Below are 21,357 nucleotides of genomic sequence, written 5' to 3'. Positions count from 1 at the left end.
AGGAATCGGAAAATTTTCAAAACATGAAAGTTGTAGTTGTTTGATTCTAGTTTCCAGAACATTAAACCATTCATTATTTGGACCTTTGTATAGAAAGTTATGATGGATTGAATAAAGACTGGTAGAGCAGTTTCGCCAGAAATTTCTAATGCGTGGAGCCGACTTTGGAAGCTTATATCTCATAATTCATAAGAAATCAGAAAATTTTCAATACATGAAAGTTGTAGTTGTTTGATTCTAGTTTTCAGAAAGTTAAACTGTTTATCATTTGGACATTGGTACATAAAGTTATGATTGATTGAAGGAAGGCTGGTACAAGCAAGTTCTGGTGGACTTTTAGTGACGGAAAATGGACTTTTAGTGACGGATGGGCCGAAACTTAAGGACCAAAAATGGTCATTTCCTTCATTTTGTTTTGGATTTTTGGAGCACGGTTCTTGGGCGATTTTTACGGGAAAATATTGGGGTAAGTGTTCCTTATCCTATATTGATTATATTTCATGATTCCATGCTCATTTATATCATGAATCCGTGAATTTATGAAAGAAAAATCAAGCTTTTTGCAAAATCTTCCAAAAACGAAAATTTAAGATTTAGAGGACGAGTTGTTATCGGAATTTGGCAAAATTGGTATGGGTGGACTCGTAATTGAATGGGTTGTCAGATTTTGTAAGTTTTGCCGTATTCGGAGATGTGAACCCCACGTGTAAATTTTGAACTAATTTCGGATTTTATTGAAAAATATAATATTTTCGTATGAAATTGATTACTATAATTTTTGTTGACTGTATCGAATTAATTATGACTAGATACGAGTCGATCGAAAAATCGAGGAAAAAGCATAATACTTGGTTAAATTGGAGCAAGTTGAGGTAAGTGACTTGTCTAACCTTGTGTGGGAAAAATTTCCCCTAAGATTGATAATTGTATTGTGTGGAAAGTCGTGTACACGAGGTGACGAGTGTGTACACGTGCTAAATATGAAAGATTATATTTTAAAATGTGTAGATCGTTGTTGCGCATTAATTAAATTATTTCATTTTTTATATTCTTCATTATTGATTTAATTTTTATATTTTAAATTTGCTTGATATTTTCCTGCTAATTGTTTTATCTGTTTAGTTGGAACTTGGTTTTTTTTATTCTGTGCATTATTTGAAGGTTGATTTTCTTTAAATTTAAATATTATTAATATGAAGTATTTGATATTTTTAAACTTGATATTGAAGCAACGTATTAAAGATTTTGAAATATTATTTTTCGAAATTATTTACTCCTAAATATTTTTGTAAGATTTTCGTACTCATTGTGATGGAGCAGTGAGCTCTTTATTATGGAAAAATATTATTGTTGAATTATTTTGACATGAGCCGTGAGCTTGTTGAATTATTTTGACATGAGCCGTGAGCTCTTTATTGTGGAAAAATATTGTTGTTGAATTATTTTGGCAAGTTAAATTATTTGAGTACCTGAGGTGCAAATTGTGATATATTATGATATTGATACACATACGGTGGTATAAGTTCTGGGTATTGAAACGCTTGCGGTGAGATAAGGGTGGCTTGATATGCGTGGTTAGTAGGGGGAACTACTAGAAGTCATGCGGTGTGATAAGGATGGCTAAAACGCGGGATGCTCTTTCGGAAAAAATATTTTCTTTAAAATAAATTGTGAAGGCTCCATCGGTGAGATAAGGAAATGAGATATTATGAATTTGTTTATGATTTGGGACTATGAGGTGGTACCTCGGGAGTGCCCTTGTTGATATTGATTTATGGCCACAGTTGCCTTTGATTATTGTTGTGATTTTCTTAAAGCTGAAAAGAATTCTGTTTTGTTTCTACGAGGTATTTATTTGCCATTATTTGATGTAATTAAATGTGACATACTACTTAATTCATTTCCATTGTCATTTTATCTTATAATATTATTTAAACATTTTACCATGCCATTATTATATTCCAGTAGGGCCTTACCTGACCTCGTCACTACTCTACCGAGGTTAGGCTTGGCACTTACTGGGTACCGCTGTGGTGTACTCATACTACGCTTCTGCACATCTTTTTGTGCAGATCCAGGTACATCTTATCAGACCATGCATCAGTAAACTAGCTGTACGAGGAGATTTCGAGGTATATCTTTCAGCGTCCGCAGACTCCGGAGTCCCCTTCTATCTTACTATGTTGTCTTCCTTATTTGCTTTAAACTCTGATGTATAGAGACATAGATAATAAATTCTTAGAAGCTTGTGACTTAGTTCTACCGGGTTTTGGGAGTTGAAATTGTTTGAATTGTAGTTTATTTATTTTAGATATTTATTATTTTTTCGCATTAATAGGCTTACCTAGTCTTAGAGACTAGGTGCCATCACGACATCCTACAGAAGGAATTTGGGGTCGTGACATTATATCTTCAAAAATAATAATTAACACAACACAATAATTTACACGGGAAATTATCAAGGCAACATAACAAAATCAATTCATATCACAATTTGCCCAATAGCTACAACCAAAATTCCAAAGATACAACCAAATCAATTAATTTCACAACAAATAGACGAAGGCTCCACACAATGTGTACAACACCCAAAAACAATCAACAGAGATAGAAATTACTCAACATAAAGCAAAGTCTTCATTAACTCCAAATTTTCAATAATTATCAAACCAGCAAATTCACTGAATTTCATAAATAATCAAATAATAATCACATTAAATTGTCATATAACAACATAGTCAAAAACAAGGATTTAGGCATGACAAATAGATGATTAAATATATGCCAATAATTAACCAATTTACTACACAATATGCTCAAGATTTTAACTCAGTAAAATTTGCACATATAAACCAAGTACGTACTCGTCACCTTGCGTATATGGTTTTCAATTACACAAATTGCACATAAAACTCGATGCCTAAGGGGAAATTCCCACACTCGAGGTTAAGCAAGACACATACCTTTTTGAAGTTAGGTCGATATTCCAAAATAGTTTTCTCACGTGAATTGACCTCTTGCTCCAATCTTTCTTGAGCCTTCCTTACATTACTATGAGGTTCCGGAAATCCTAGCAACTTCAATATATTTAGAAACATAACAAAAGTGAACCATAATTAGGAAGATTTTCATGGTTTCAGCTCAGTTGAGCATTTTATCAATCACTAGGTATGCACATTTGACTACAAGGTTCTTCTACAAGATTTCCTTCACTCCTCAACCCAATCTTTACTTATTTTAGCCCAACAATCTTCCCACAAATCTTATTGGTACATACATGTATAAATAATAATCTCATACCCAAGAATCATACTCCTAATCAACCATCTTCTACCCAAATTCGAAATTGAAAACTAGGGTATGGAACCTTACCTCTTAGATGAAGAACTTGTGAGATTTCCTTGTTGGATTTCAAAGTTTGGACAAGATCTTGATGAACAAAACACTTCATCTACTTCCTCTCTCTAGAACACTCTCACTTCTCTCTAAAAAAACCTCAGATAATTTCCCCAAAATAAATCCCAAAGCCTATTTATCAAAATGGGGTCGGGTTTTGAAAATAGGAAAATTAACCCTCCGAAAGCAGGTCTGCGGTTGCATAATGGACCTCGGAATGGGTATGCGGGTCGCACAATACACCGAAAAATCGATGCCTAGCAATGGCCTTCACTGGACAGGTTTGCGACCATTTTGCGGTCGCATAACTACTTCTGCGATCGCATAATAGTTCTGCAATCACAGAATTGGTCGCAGAATCGTATTTTTCCAGCCTTTGGTAATTTGGTCATAACTTCTTGTAGAAATGTCTAAATGACGAACGGTTTGAAGCGTTAGAAACTAGACTCAAAAATATTTCATTTGATAGGTAATAAACCATATAAAACTTCGTATCATGAGAGTTATGCTCATTTTAAGTGAGGTCTTGTGCGAACTCACTTGAACTTTAGTCGATTATGAAATTTTCAATTTTTACATTCGATGCCGAAACCTACCGAATCAAGTCCGATTGACCTCAAATTTTGTACACAAGTCATAAATAACATAACAGACCTATTCCGATTTCCAGAATCGGATTCCGACCTCGTTATCAAAAATTCAACCTTCGATCGAACTTTTCGAAAATCGTCTATTTTCCAACTTTCGCCAAAATGCGTCGAATTGTCCTACGGGCCTCCAAATCCAAATCCGAACACGCGCCTAAGTCTGAAATTACCATATGAAGCTATTGAAATTATCAAAATTCTATTCCAAGGTCTTTTTCTCAAAAGTCACATCTTTCGTCTACTCTTTCCATTTAAGCTTCAAAATGAGAATTTCTCTTTCAATTAAATTCTAAATCTTTCGAAAATCAAACTGGACCACACCCGCGGGTCATAATACATATTATGAAGTTTCCCAGGACCTTAAGTTGTTGAACAGGGTATTAATTCTTAAAACGATAAGTCGGGTCATTACATTTTCCACCTCTTAAATATACGTTCGTCCTCGAACGTGCCAAGAATCTTTCTGAGGACTTTAAATTACTGAGTGTATTCTTACACATATACTTTTGGGTGACTCTATGTTCCCGCAATTTAACATGGGTCCGACGACACCGTCTCAATTGAGATTATTTCTTTTCTCCATTCTTATAAGCTTTAAAGCAAATTCCCTAACTCTCCAATCATTTCCAAAAGGCCTGATTTTCAATTCGACACACGGTATTAGTCTCAACTGGCTATAGTAACTCATGCCTACGCACACATCAACTTTCTTGATAGTGTTGAAGTACTTCAAAATTTTTCCGGGTTGCTACATTCTTTCCCGCTTAGGATCATTCGCCCTCAAACACATAACATATTTATCTCTACCTTTGCAAATCTCAATCCTCCAAATTTTACTAACTCCCAAATTTTTCAAAAATTTCGGCAGAGTCCCTCTTGTAATTGGCCCTATCCACCTGCCAGAGTAACACCAAAACAACTCCTAACAACACATCCACAACCCAACAAAATACCACAAGGTATATATCAATAACACCAATCTCAGCATTACAAGCACTGCATTATCATAATGATATCAGGGCATGAAGCACATTATATGTATGCTCATCACCACATCTCTGGTCTTAAAAGTTGTTCATAATTAATTTCAGCATCATCAATTAATCTCATATTAACCACTACCTCATTTTGAATTTCACAACATTGACAACAGAATGTGAGGCATGGAGACCTCATGATTGCTTACTCGGATTAATGAGTCACATTTAACGCCACATGGGCACTCATCTCATAGGTTAAAACTCAATGTTTACAGCACGAAAATGGCTGAATATGCAGAGAAAAATATACAAAAATTATCAAATAAGCTTAACAAGCATGACTCCCTATTAATACTACTGTACAATTAAATTTCACAAAGGAAAAATTCTAAACTCATAAATATTTTACCACAAGGACCTCGTCCTTACATAACTCCCATCGCGGCTTGCAGCCCAGTTTAAATATTTCACATTATGTAAAAATGCGAGGATCTCATCCTCAACTCCGAATCACAAGTATGTTGCATATTGTGCCAACTGCATTTTTCAATTTCCCTTCTTTCTTCTTTTCAATATATTTCATAAACAATTTTCACAACATATAATGAACCCTCCTACCGGTAGGGCATATAATTCATAAAAAATGGAATCAATTATTCCGAAACACATTAAACCCACTATAATAAATAATAAAAATTACTTATGGGTTGATAGCCCTCAATGGTGTACCAAAAATAAAATGACAGACACGGGTTCACATCTTTAAATCTCCCAACATGGATAAACATATAAGTGGGTCACAAATTTTCGAAGCTCGCCCATAAGTGGAGCATAATAGAAGGACTCACCTCAATATTCAGAACCGAATCAAATTAAGGAGAATATCCTTTTATAATAAAATCAGGATCATACCTGTAACAACACCATCTGGTGTATTGGCCTCAGCCAAATCATTGTGATTAGATCAACGGATCGGGCCTCCACCTCTTAAGCGCCCACTACCCGCATGTCCTCCACCTCTAGCTGACTGTGCACGTGGAATATCAACTGGAATAAAGCTTGTGGCTGGAGTGTTCAGATAAAATCCACCCCTCCCAAGTCTGGGACAATCTCTCATGATATGCCTAGTATCACCACACTCATAACAACCCCTCTGAGGTCGCGGCTGCTCGTACTGAGTCTATGCCGGATAACTGGAATAACCACTGTAAGAATCTCGTGTCGGTGGTGCACTGTAAACTGGAGCACTCCGAGTAATCTGATGTGCGGACTGAGCTGACCAACTGCTCGAGCTTCCGCTATAATGGGTTCTAGCTGAAGATTAAAACCCACTGAACCCTCCAGATCTTCGAGTCCTTTTGGCCTCCTTAGACTCCCTTTCCTCACCGAAAACACCCTCAATCTCCCTTGCAATCTCTACTACTTGTTGAAATGCAGCATCAGTTTGCAACTTTCGAGCCATGCATATTTTAATATCATTATCGAGCCCCTCAATGAATCTTCGGACCCATTCTCTGATTGTAGGAACTAAGATAGGTGCATAACGGGTTAACTCACTAAACCTGATAGCATATTCTAACACTGTCATAGTGCCCTGACGCAACCATTCAAACTCTATGCGCCACGCATCTCTGAGAGTCTGGGGAACAAACTCTTTCAAGAACATTTTCAAAAATTGAGCCCAAGTTAGTGGTGTGGCATCGGATGGTCTACCTTCTTCATAAATTTGCCACCACTAATATGTTGCGCCTGACAGTTAAAATGTAGTAAAGGAAACTCCGCTCACTTCCACAATACCCATGGTGCGGAGAATACGGTGACAATTTTCCAGAAATCCTTGGGTATCCCCTGTAGCTGTGCCACTGAAAGTTGGTAGATCATATTTCTTAAACCTTTCAGGTCTCTTTTGTTCTTCTTCTGATACCTCGGCCCTGACCTCAGGCCGAACCAGAATAACAGGTTGTACTGGTACTACACCCGGAACCTGTCCAACGTGAACCTACTACTCTAGAGTTGTGGTAGGAGTCTGAGCTACTCCCCCAATCTGCGTAATGTTTGGTTCAATAGAGATCAATCCCACCTGAGTTAATGTACCAAACATACTCACGAACTGTGCTAAAGTCTCCTGAAGTCCTGGGGTAACAACAGGTGCTTCTGGTACCTGTCCCCGAACTGGAGCTACTAGTGGCTCCTCAACTGTTGTCCTGACGGATGCTCTAGTCGCAGCACGTGCCCTTCCTCGACCTCTACCTCGGCCTCTACCTCGGCCCTGGCCTCTTGTAGCCCTAGCAGTATGTGCGGATGCCTGCTCAGCTAACCCAGTAGCACGTGTCCTCACCATCTATGAGAGAATGGATATACAAATGTTCAAATTCCAAATTCAACAAATTTTGCACGACAGGAATGAAAGAAATGGAAATTTCCTAAGAGTTCTGTAGCCTCTCGAAGATAAGTACAGACGTCTCCGTACCGATCCGCAAGACTCTACTAAACTCGTTCGTGACTCGTAGAACCTATGAACCTAGAGCTCTAATACCAACTTGTCACGACCCAAAAATCCCACCACAGGCGTCGTGATGAAACCCAGTCTCTAACACTAGGTAAGCCGATTTCAATTACATTTTTGGAGCCATTTCTTTTTTAAATTAAATAAGTAACCAAATCTAACAGCGGAACAAATATGAATGTACAACCTCCCAAGACTGGTAGTACTGAGTCACGAACTCTAACTGAATATATTGAATGATCACGAGGACCGAATATACAATATTGTTTGATTAAAAATTAACAGTACAATGAAATGAAAAGACTCCAAGGGACTGCGACGACCAAGCAGCTCTACCTTGAATCCTTACGATTCCGTTTTAACTCTTCTCAAGTCTAATAACTCCAATACCTGGCTCTACACAAAAATGTGTAGAAGTGTAGTATGAGTACACCACGGTCGGTACCCAGTAAGTATCAAGACTAACCTCAGTGGAGTAGAGACAAGGTTGTCACGACCCAAAATCCAACTAGTCGTGATGGCACCTAACCCAACCCGCTAGGTAAGCCAACTTTCAACTATCCAATTCAAATAACAATCATTTAAAGTAATTTAAGTGAATAAACATCTTAATCTTATACATCCCCCAAGAACTAGTAGTACAAATCATGAGCTTCTAAGAATAGAGTATACAAAGCGGAAATGAAAGAAATACATAGTCTGTTTGAATAATACATAAAGAGAGCTTTTATAAATCTAAGGCTACCCTGAACAAAAGGTAGCTATAACAGGAACGCAGGTACATCTTCAAATCCCGCAACCATCGAGCACAGCAACAACAACAGCCAACATTCGCACGCAATGTGCAGAAGTGTAGTATCAGTACAACCGACCCCATGTACTGAGTAAGTAACAAACCTAGCCGTAGGTTGAAAGTAGTGACGAGCTTCCACCAAGTCGGATTCAAAACCAATAGTCCACAACAATCCATAACAACATAAAGAAAATAATACCAGAAATAACTCAGGGATAAAATAATCAGCCAAATAATGATTTCAAAAATTATAGTTCTTCCTTTCAAATATCTCACTGAAAACCCAAATTGTTTGTCGAAGTTTCCAATAATATAAATAGTTTGAAAACAATAAATTTCTCCCAAAATCTTGTCAATAATAAATAAGATATTTCATTTTCCTTCCGGATAACCCGTGTAAAAACAAATGCAACATTATGCCCATCTGTCAAAAATATGTGAGAAATCATGAATGATGTGATGCAGTACAACATGAGGAAAAATACATCTCTATGCCTGTATGTCATGTGTGCATGCCAATGCGATGCAATTCAGTGATAAAATCATAAATAGCCCCTCGGGCAGAACATTACTCATATACAGCCCTTCGGGCAACCTCAGAGTCACTCGTGCCACTCGGGCATACCTCACAATCACTTTTGCCACTCGGGCATACCTCACAATCACTCATGCCTCCCAGTCACTCAGCACTCGGCACTCGCACTCAGTAGGTACCTACGTTCACTAGGGGTGTGTATAGACTCCGGAGGGGCTCCTTCAGCCCAAGCGCTATAATCTGCACGGACAACTCACGTGCGATAATAATAATAAAGTATGCTACAGGCGGGCAGCCCTGATCCACACTCATCCTCACAAATCAGGCCCTCGGCCTCACTCAGTCATAAAGTATGCTGCAGGCAGGCAGCCCCGATCCACACTCATCCATAAACCTCTCAAGCCACTCGGGCATTTCAGTAAAACAGGGCATTCAGCCCAAAACATTTATATGCATCAAAATAGAGTCATAAAACTGAGTTATGATATGCAATGAAATGAATATTACTGATTATAAATTTTCAATTTAACACAATAATTCACAGCAATATGACCTATGTGGATCCCAATAATACTGGCACATAGCCTCAACCTGATTTTTAATATGCTTTTTAGCTCAATTTCTTTGACACATAAAACCGCATGGAAAATGCCAAGATTATTTAACTATAAAATTCCACAAAAATAATTATGTCACAATTTCTATAGTGCACGAACACACTCCCGTCACCTAGCATGTGCGTCACCTCCCAACAATTCACAAAATACATATATTCAGGGTTCATGCCCTCAACTCCAAGATTAGAAGAGTTACTTATCTCGAACAAGCTGAATCCAATATCGAGCAAGCTAAACAATGCTCCAGAAATCCCATTATGTACGTATCAACTTCCAAACAGCTTGAATCTAGTCACAATTAATTTGATTCAGCCAACAAAATTTATAGGAATTAATTCCATATCAAAATACTAATATTTTAAAAAAATCCGAAATTATGCCCCAAAAATCACCTGTGGGGCCCACGTCTCGAAATCCGACGAAACTCACAAAATACGATAACCCATCCAATTACAAGTTCAAGCATATTAATTTCACTCAAATCCGACTCCAAATCGGTATTCAAACTTGAAAAGTTCGTTTTGTGACATTATAGAAATTTCCTTCTATTTCTCTTGAAGATTCAAAAATCTTACACCAAAAATGAAGATGAATTCATGGAATATAATCACAAGGGAGTTAAGAACACTTACCCCAAGTTGTGTGGAAAATTTGCTCTCCAAAATTGCCCAAACCGAGCTCCAAAATGTCCAAAATGAGAAAAATTCTCGGAACCATCGTTTTTAAACACTGCCCAGGCATTTCCGCACCTGCGGTGCCTGGGCTAGCACCTGCGCATCCACATTTGAGGACAAGAATGCGCGTCTGCAGAAAATAGACGGCCCTCAAAAAACTCGCATCTGCGGCGATATTCTCGCATCTGCGGGCTTCGCAGATGCTCATTCCCCTTCACACCTGCGGCCTCGCAGATGCGGCAAATTCCTCGCACCTGCAAGCACTGCCCAGTCCCACTCTTGGCCGCTTCTGTGGCTTATTTCACGCACATGCGGCTTTGCACCTGCAATCAAAATCTTCGTAGGTGCGATCACACCAGTAGGTAGCAATTCCAGCATTTCCTTATGTCCAAATTTGATCCGTTAACCGTCTGAAACTCACCCGAGGCCCCCGGGACCTCAACCAATTGTATCAACAGGTCCCATAACATAACACGGACCTACTCGAGGCCTCAAATCACACCTAGCGACATCGAAATGATGAATTACTCCTCAATCCGAAATCATTGAACCTTGACACTTCAAGTTCTATAACTTACGTCGAAACACATCAAATCACGTCCGATTGACCTCAAATTTTGCATGCAAGTCACATTTCACATTACGGACCTATTCAAATTTCTAGAATCGGATTCCGACCCCGATATCTAAAAGTCAACTCCCCAGTCAAACTTCCTAAAAATTCAACTTTCGGCAATTCACGCCAAATTCCACTACGGACCTCCAAAAGAATTTCCGGACACGCTCCTAAGTCCAAAATCACCATACGGAGCTATTAGAATCATCATAATTAAATTCCGAGGTCGTTTACACATAAGTCGACATCCGATCACTATTTTAACTTAAGCTTTAACCCTTGGAACTAAGTGTTCCAATTCATTCCAAAACCTCACCGGACACGAACCAATTAACCCGGCAATTCACACAACAGCTGTAAAGTATAATTTGAGAAGTAAAGGGGGGAGCAAGGTTGTAATACTCAAAACGACCGATCGGGTCGTTACATTCTCCCCCACTGAAACATACGTTCGTCCTCGAACATGCCAAGAGTTGTTTCCAAGCCATCAAATCACTGTTCCATCTTACCACACACGTACCCGGGGGTGAACCCACATCACCCTATCCCACATAGGATTGACTACACAATACAACTGAAAATTATTAATTTAACCTTAGCCCATAAACCTTGGAGTTTAATTTCCAACCTTTAAAATTTCTTTCAAGACGTGAATCTTACATTTACACACTGTATAAGTCCGAATAAGCTACATCGAGCTATAACTATAACCACGGATATAATCACCTAGCATATTACACAACTCGCATGCTCGTAGCACTATTCCTGATCGCAGTGACTACTCCAAAATCAATTGCATACTAGAATTAAACCCATATCGAACCAAACCTCATCCCAAGACCTTCGTACACTATTGATAATAAAAGAAACACGCAGAATCTCGTAACCCTTTATCAGATCAATAAGTCATGGAGGTCTCTCGCCCCAACAGGAACCATAATCACATTTTGAGCCGACTTTCAATATTATACTCCTGAATATATCGAAATTAAACCTTATAGTACCTATTCCAGGTCCAATGACCTTATATTACTAAACATAACTGCTTCACAGATATACCACACCAATATAACTCGGAGCCACAACTCGTGCCATCCGTGCACTAATACTCAACAATTCAAATGTACCCAGTCATGGAAAATGACTCAAATGAGAGAATTACCCCGCCAGATTAACAAGTACTTCCACAACGAAACGCTGAAAATTCATTATACACCGTAGAACCATCACCCGATTCTAACACAAGGTTCATATTATATACTCCGAGCCACCCTGCTCCAATTTAATAACGACAGAGAGGAAAATGACAAAAATACCACACAAAAACCTGAAAGGACATAACCATTACGCTATTGATCATGCAATACCCAATTATTCATCACACTTAAATTCCGCTATAAAGCTCAAATAGAACCGCACCATCTGTGCACATAACCAATGAATCACAACTCCTCGTAGCATAAAGGAATAACTCACAGATCACTTGAGAACACGAATAAGTTCAACATCAACCAAATGACACATCCCTCAATAATAGCAGTATGGAGCCAACCATTCCGCCCCTTTCTCATACAACACCAAGTAGTAATAGTATTCATCTAGTTATTTGAAATCGTCCATGTTGTTCAACATTCATTACCTTCCCTTCAATATTGTACTGCCACCTTGTACATGAAAATCTAGCTTTCGTACAACACATAACATCTATATTTCCATCATGTGAAGAGCACAAGAATCTTATTATCAACTTTGAGTCACCAATAATTTACATACCATTTTAGTTAGAAACCTTTCTCTTGTTTCTTTCCAGGAGAAAATCACAATACACAAACGTTCTCCACACCGGTAGAAACCATCAATAATACTTTGGAATCCATTTTCACATAATCAAGTCCTTAAAACTAAATTCCTCTAACTCGACCAAGCCACGCAGGTTGCCAAGTTCAGGTGTATTGCCACAAAGCACCTGTAGAAAACCCCCACCTCATAAGCACCCAAAGAACCGATCTTATCCATTACCATACTGATCCAACCTACTACCTAGTTGTCCTATTTCTCCAAGTCCCTTCCGAATTTGTCTTCAGATTGATACATCTTCTTGCTAAAATACCATGATCTTTAACCACAACTTACCCTACAAACCTTAGCATAGAACCACAACGCCCTACGGCCCATAAGCAACTGTATTCATCTTAAGCACCTCCAAAAATACCACAACTGTAACACTCACTCTGAGAATACATTATGTGAATTTGAAATTTCTCTTCTTACCTTCCTTACATAAAAAAAAAATGTAGAATCCATAGTCATATAGAATTTTCGCAAGTCCAGGCACCATCAAACGCAAATCTCGGACTTACATAAGTCCGGAAACATTCTCAATTGCTATATATAATTCTCAAACCCACTGAAATTTTCTCGGGAGTCACCCACTTTGCTCAAATCTAATTGCACCGCCCAAATGGGCCAAAAGATACGTGCCCCATTAGCACCATAATACTCAAAGAAGTAACTCTACTTTAACACCACATATCAAATTCATACTCCGTGCGCACTACATCATTCACCAATAACAACTCACTTATCCCGCGAATTTCAGTTACTCATACGTGAAATATAATCCTTAACCAGGAATTTCCTTATTTGAGTCATCCTCAATCTCAACTTCTGCAAGTCATAGCTAACCCACAAGTATGCCTCCGACCAAAATTAAAATTTAACACCTAACCATGAAATCAAATGGTCAATAGCAGACTCCCCCACTTGGCTCAAAGCCATAGATTAAAACATTCCATAACTCTTAGATGTGTATTCTACACCGAGCCGGAATGGTTGGCTCCACACTGCTATTATTGAGGGATGTGTCATTTGGTTGCTGTTGAACTTATTCGTGTTCTCAAGTGATCTGTGAGTTATTCCTTTATACTACGAGGAGTTGTGATTCATTGGTTATGTGCACAGATGGTGCAGTTCTATTTGAGCTTTATAGCGGAATTTGAGTGTGATGAGTAATTGGGTATTGCATGATCAATAATGTAATGGTTATGTCCTTTCAGGTTTTTATGTGGTATTTTTGTCATTTTCCTCTCCGTCGTTATTAAATTGGAGCAGGGTGGCTCGGAGTATATAATATGAACCTTATGTTAGAATCGGGTGATGGTTCTACGGTGTATGATGAATTTTCAACATTTCGTTGTGGAAGTGCTTGTTAATCTGGTGGGGCAGTTCTCTCATTTGAGTCATTTTCCATGACTAGGTACATTTGAATTGTTGCGTATTAGTGCACGGATGGCACGAGTTGTGGCTCCAAGTTATATTGGTGCGGTATGTCTGTGGAGCAGTTATGTTTAGTAATATAAGGTCATTAGACCTGGAATGGGTACTATAAGGTTTAATTTCGATATATTCAGGAGTATAATATTGAAAGTCGGCTCAGAAACTGATTATGGTTCCGGTTGGGGCGAGAGACCTCCATGACTTGTTGGTCTGATAAAGGGTTACGAGATTCTGTGTGTTTCTTTTATTATCAACAGTGTACGAAGGTTTTGGGATGAGGTTTGGTTCGATATGGTTTTAATACTAGTATGCAGTTGATTTTGGAGTAGTCACTGCGATCAGGAATAGTGCTACGAGCATGCGAGTTGTGTAATATGCTGGGTGATTATATCTGTGGTTATAGTTATAGCTCGATGCAGCTTATTCGGACTTATACAGTATGTAAATGTAAGATTCATGTCTTGAAAGAAATTTTAAAGGTTGGAAATTAAACTCAAAGATTTATGGGCTAAGGTTAAATTAATGATTTTCAGTTGCATTATGTAGTCAAGCCTACGTGGGATAGGGTGACATGATTTCACCCCCGGGTACGTGTGTGGTAAGATGGAACGGTGATTTGATGGCTTGGAAACAACTCTTGGCACGTTCGAGGACGAACGTATGTTTAAGTGGGGGAGAATGTAACGACCCGACCAGTCATTTTGAGTATTACAACCTTGCTTCCCCCTTTACTACTCAAATTGTACTTTACAGCTGTTGTGTGAATTGCCGGGGTAATTGGTTCGGGTCCGGTGAGGTTTTGGAATGAATTGGAACACTTAGTTCCAAGGGTTAAAGCTTAAGTTAAAATAGTGATCGGATGTCGACTTATGTGTAAACGACCTCAGAATTTAATTCTAATGATTCCAATAGCTCCATATGGTGATTTTGGACTTAGGAGCGTGTCCGAGAAATTGTTTGGAGGTCCGTAGTGGAATTTGGCGTGAATTGCCGAAAGTTGAATTTTTGGGAAGTTTGACCGAGGAGTTGACTTTTTGATATCGGGGTCGGAATCCGATTGTGGAAATTTGAATAGGTCCCTAATGTGAAATGTGACTTGTGTGCAAAATTTGAGATCAATCGGACGTGATTTGATGTATTTCGACGTAAGTTATAGAATTTGAAGTTTCAAGGTTCAATAATTTTGGATTGAGGAGTAATTTGTTGTTTCGATGTCGTTAGGTGTGATTTGAGGCCTCGAGTAGGTCCCAGGGGCCTCAGGTGAGTTTCGGACGGTTAACGGATCAAATTTGAACTTAAGGAAATGTTGGAACTGCTGCCTACTGGTGTGATCGCACCTACGAAGATTTTGATCGCAGGTGCGAAGCCGCATGTGCGTGAAATAAGCCGCAGAAGCAGCCAAGAGTGGGACCGGGCAGTGCTCGCAGGTGCGAGGAATTTTCCGCATCTGCGAGGCCGCAGATGCGAAGGGGAATGCGCATCTGCGAAGCCCGCAATGCGAGAATATCGCCGCAGATGCGAGTTTTTAGAGGGCCGGCTATTTTCCACAAGCGCGCATTCTTGTCCGCAAATGCGGATGCGCAGGAGCGAGCCCAGGCACCGCAGGTGCGGAAATTCCTGGGTCGTGTTTAAAAACAAGGGTTCTGAGAATTTTTCTCATTTTGGACATTTTGGAGCTCGATTTGGGCAATTTTGGAGAGAAAATTTTTCACACAACTTGGGGTAAGTGTTCTTAACTCCCTTGTGATTATATTTCATGAATTCATCTTCATTTTTTGTGTAAGATTTTTGAATCTTCAAGAGAAATAGAAGAAAATTTCTATAATGTCACAAAACGAACTTTTCAAGTTTGAATACCGATTTGGAGTCGGATTTGAGTGAAATTAGTATGGTTGAACTTGTAATTGGATGGGTTGTCGTATTTTGTAAGTTTTGTCAGATTTCGAGACGTGGGCCCCACGGGTGATTTTTGGGGCGTAATTTCGGATTTTGTGAAAATATTAGTATTTTGATATGGAATTAATTCCTATAAATTTTATAGTTAAATAATCTTTGCATTTTCCATGCGGTTTTATGTGTCAAAGAAATTGAGCTGAAAAGCATATTAAAAGTCATGTTGAGGCTATGTGCCAGTATTATTGGAACCCACAGAGGTCATATTGCTGTGAATTATTGTGTTAAATTGAAAATTCATACTCAGTCATATTCATTTCATTGCATATCATAACTCAGTTTTATGACTCTATTTTGATGCATATAAATATTTTGGGCTAAATTCCCTGTTTTACTGAATGCCCGAGTGGCTTGATTTCTGAGGATGAGTGTGGATCGGGGCTGCCCGCCTGCAGCATACTTTATGACTGAGTGAGGCTGAGGGCCTGATTTGTGAGGATGAGTGTGGATCGGGGCTGCCCGCCTGATGGGGACTTCAGAAATGCGGATGCCATGCAGTTATACCTCAAGTCTCCTCTGATAGCTGAAATCCGAGCAAGTCTATGGTACGCCGCTGGGACCAACTCCAAAATCTGCACAAGAAGTGCAGAGTGTAGTATCAGTACAATCGACCTCATGTACTAGTAAGTTCTGAGCCTAACCTCGACGAAGTAGTGATGAGGCTAAGGCGGTTCACTTACATTAACTTGTACGCAATATTAGTAACAACAACAATAATAGGAATAAATTAGGTAATTCATTTATAATAATTGAAGGCAACTCAGCAGTCATAACCAATTATCATTTCTATTATTTCTGCTGCAGCGTGCAACCCGCTCTCACAATATATCCACATTCAGTTCTGTTGCGGCGTGCAACCCGCTCCTCCAATATTGACTTTTAATAAGTCTATTGCGGCGTGCAATCCGATCCTCCAATATTGACTTTTAATAAGTCTGTTGCGGCGTGCAACCCAATCCTCTGATATTGACTTTTAATAAGTCTGTTGCGGCGTGCAACTCAATCCTCTGATATTGACTTTTAATAAGTCTGTTGCGGCATGCAACCCGATCCTTCAATATGGACTTTTTAATAAGTCTGTTGCGGCGTGCAACCCGATCCTCCAATATTGACTTTTAATAAATCTGTTGCGGCGTGCAACCCGATCCTCCAATATGGACTTTTTAATAAGTCTGTTGCGGCGTGCAACCCGATCCTCCAATATTGACTTTTAATAAGTCTGTTGCGGCGTGCAACCCGATCCTCCAATATATTTATTATAATCAATCTTGTTGCGACGTGCAACCCACTCCTCCAACATATTCATTTACCAATCAATTCTTATAGAAGAAATTCCCCAATAAATGCAACAATTAATATAAAATCATAAGACAACAAGCATACAATAATTATGATTTAATTATGAAGCAAACAATGACAAATAGCAAATTATTATGGAAATCAGGGAGCAAATAGGCAATTTAATATTTAATGTGCTAAATGTCAAATAACAATTTAAGGCACATAATTCAAATAACATGTAACAATTAATGCAGGAATTCAAGAATTAATATTTTGACAAGGAATAAGAGAGAAATAATTATTATAGTAATTAATTTATGATAAAAAAAATAGTTTATGAATTTTCAAGTAAGCAGGCAAACAATTAATTTAACGACGTATAGACACTCGTCACCTCGCCTATACGTCGTTCACATGCAATTCATATAACAAATAATTTAAGAGTTCTATTTCCTCAAGTCAAGATTAACCCCGACACTTACCTCGCTTTGCAAATTCCAATCAATTATTCAACCACAGCTTTTCCTTTTAAATTTGCATCCGAAAGCTTCAAATCTATTCACAAACAATTTAATATATTCAATACTAATCATAGGAATTAATTCCATATGAATTTATAATTTTTCCGGATAAAAACCTGAAATTCATTAAAATATTCGACAGTGGGACCCACATCGCAAATCACGAAAAAACTCACGAAATCCAAACACCCATTCTGATACGAGTTCAACCATAACAAATTTGTCCAATTCCGATATCAAATGGACCTTCAAATCTTAATTTTTCGTTTTTGAAAGATTTTATAAAAATCTGATTTTTCTTCCATAAATTCACGGATTCATGATATAAATTGAGTATGAAATCATGAAATATAATCAATATAGGATAAGGAACACTTACCCCAATGTTTTCCCGTAAAAATCGCCCAAAAATCGCCTTAACCGAGCTCAAAAATGGGAAAGAATTGAAAATGGGTCGAAACCCCATTTCCAGAACTTAAGTTCTGTTTCTGGGATTTTTACCCTTCGTGAACGCGGTCAGTGCCTCGCATTCGCGAAGCACATTTTTGTGCTGCCAAAACTTTGCTCTTCGCGAATGCGAAGGCAATGTCGCGAACGCGAAGTCTTGCCAAATTTGGCCTTCGCGAACGCGATACACCCTACGCGAACGCGAAGCTTTAACCCTTGGTGCCCGGCCAGGCCTCGCCTTCTACGCGAATGCGAATGCTTCCACGCGTTCGCGATGAACACTGCCCTCTTCCCTTCACGAACTCATCCCCCTCTTCGCGAACGCGAAGAGTAAATTTCACCTGCCTCCAATTTCTTCTTCGCGGATGCGAGCCACCTCTCGCGAACGCGAAGAAGGATACCAAAAGTAGATTTCTGCAATTTTTTCCAAGTCCAAAGAAATGGTCCGTTAACCACCCGAAATCAACCCGAGCCTTCGGGGCTCCAAACCAAACATGCACCCAGGTCCTAAAATATCATACGAACTTGCTCACGCGATCGAATAACCAAAATAACACCTAGAACTACGAATCGGACACCAAATCAAAGGAAGTTTTCAAGAAAACTTTAAAACTTATATTTTTACAACCGGATGTCCGAATCACGTCAAATCAACTCCGATTCTCACCAAATTTGGCAGACACGTCATAAATATTATAGTGGACCTATACCGGGCTCCGAAACCAAAATACGGACCCGAGGTCAATAAATCCAACATCAGTAATTTCTTAGAAATCATTAAGCTTTCAAGCTTTTAATTTTTCATCAAAATTCCATAACTCGGGCTAGGGACCTCGGAATTCGATTCCGGGCATACGTCCAAGTCCCAAATCACGATACAGACCTACTAAAATTTTCAAAACACTGATCTAGGTCCGTTTGCTCAAAATGTTGACCAAAGTCAACTTAGTTGAGTTTTAAAGCTCTATATCCCATTTTAATCCATTTTTCACATAAAAACTTTTCGAAAAATGTACGGACTGCGCACGCAAGTCGAGAAATGATAAATGGTACTTTTTGAGGTCTTAGAACACAGAATTACTTATTAAATTTAAAGATGAAATTTTGGGTCATCACATTCTCCGCCTCTAAAACAAACGTTCGTCCTCGAACGGAGTTAGAAAAAAGTACCTGAGCTGGAGAAAAGGTGTGGATATTTACTCTGCATGTCTGACTCTGACTCCTAGGTAGATGCCTCTACTGACTGACCTCTCCATTGCACCCGAACTGAAGGATAACTCTTAGACCTCAACTGTCGGACCTGTCGGGCTAGAATAGCCACCGACTCCTCCTCGTAAGTCAAATCTTTGTCCAATTGGACTGAGCTGAAATCTAACACATGGGACGGATCACCATGATATTTCTGGAGCATAGACACATGGAACACCGGATGAACCGTTGATAAACTAGGTGGTAATGCGAGCCTGTAGGCTACTTCACCCACCCTTTCAAGAATTTCAAAGGGTCCAATATACCTAGGGCTCAACTTGCCCTTCTTTCCGAACCTCAGTACACCTTTCATAGGTGAAACTCGGAGCAATATTCGTTCTCCAACCATGAATGCAATATCACAAACTTTACGGTCGGCATAACTCTTTCGCCTAGACTGAGCTGTGCGAAGTCGATCCTGAATAATCTTGACCTTATCCAAGGCAACCTGTACCAAATCGGTACCCAACAACCGAGCCTCTCCCGGTTCAAACCAACCAACTGGTGATCGACATCACCTTCTGTATAATGCCTTATATGGAGCCATCTGAATGCTCGACTGGTAGCTATTATTATAAGCAGACTCCACAAGTGGCAAGAAATGATCCCAAGAACCTCCAAAGTCTATAACACAAGCGCGAAACATATCTTCCAATATCTGAATAGTGCACTCTGACTGTCCGTCTGTCTGTGGATGAAATGTTGTACTCAACTCCACCCGCGTGCCTAACTCACATTGTACAGCCCTCCAGAAATATGAGGTAAACTGCGTACCTCGATCTGAAATAATAGACACGGGCACACCGTGAAGGCGGACAATCTCACGAATGTAAATTTTAGATAACCTCTCTGAAGAATAGGTAACTTTCACTGGAATGAAATGGGCTGACTTGGTCAACCTGTCCATAATGACCCAAACTGCGTCAAATTTTCTCTGAGTCCGTGGGAGCCCAACAATAAAATCCATTGTGATACGCTCCCACTTCCACTCAAAAATTTCTAACTTCTAAAACAAACCACTAGGTCTCTGATGCTCATACTTAACTTGCTGACAATTCAGACACCGAGCTACATGTGCAACTATATCCTTTTTCATTCTCCTCTACCAATAATGTTGCCGCAAATCTTGATACATTTTGGCGGTACCTGGATGAATAGAATACCTGAACTATGTGCCTCTTCAAGAATTAATTCACGAAGCCCATCCACATTAAACACACAAATACGGCCCTGCATTTGCAGAATTTCATCTTCCCCCACAACAACCTGTTTGGCATCACCGTGCCACACCGTGTCCTTAAGGACAAGTAAGTGAGGATCATCATACTGCCTCTCTCTAATGCGCTCATATAAAGAAGACCGAGCGACTGTACAAGCTAGAACCCGACTGGGTTCTGAAACATCTAACCTCATGAACTGATTAGCCAAAGTCTGAACATATGCAGCTAATGGTCTCTCACCAACCGGAATATACGCAAGACTGCCCATACTCACAGCCTTTCTACTCAGAGCATCGGCCACCACATTGGCCTTTCCGGGGTGATACAAAATGGTGATATCATAGTCTTTCAACAACTCTAACCAATTTCTCTGCCTCAAATTAAGATCTTTTTGTTTGAACAGATACTGAAGGCTATGATGATCAGTAAATACCTCACACGAGACACCGTAGAGGTAATGCCTCCAAATCTTCAGCGCATGAACAATGGCTGCCAATTCTAAGTCATGAACAGGATAATTCTACTCGTGAACTTTCAACTGCCGCGACGCATATGCAATTACCTTGCCATTTTGCATTAATATTGTACCAAGCCCAATGTGAGATGCATCACAATATACAGTATATGATCCTGAACATGTGGGTAAT

Source organism: Nicotiana tabacum, chromosome 4 (assembly GCF_000715075.1).
Source record: "Nicotiana tabacum cultivar K326 chromosome 4, ASM71507v2, whole genome shotgun sequence".
Classification (NCBI taxonomy): Eukaryota; Viridiplantae; Streptophyta; class Magnoliopsida; order Solanales; family Solanaceae; genus Nicotiana; species Nicotiana tabacum.
Note: the sequence above shows the minus strand (reverse complement) of the source record.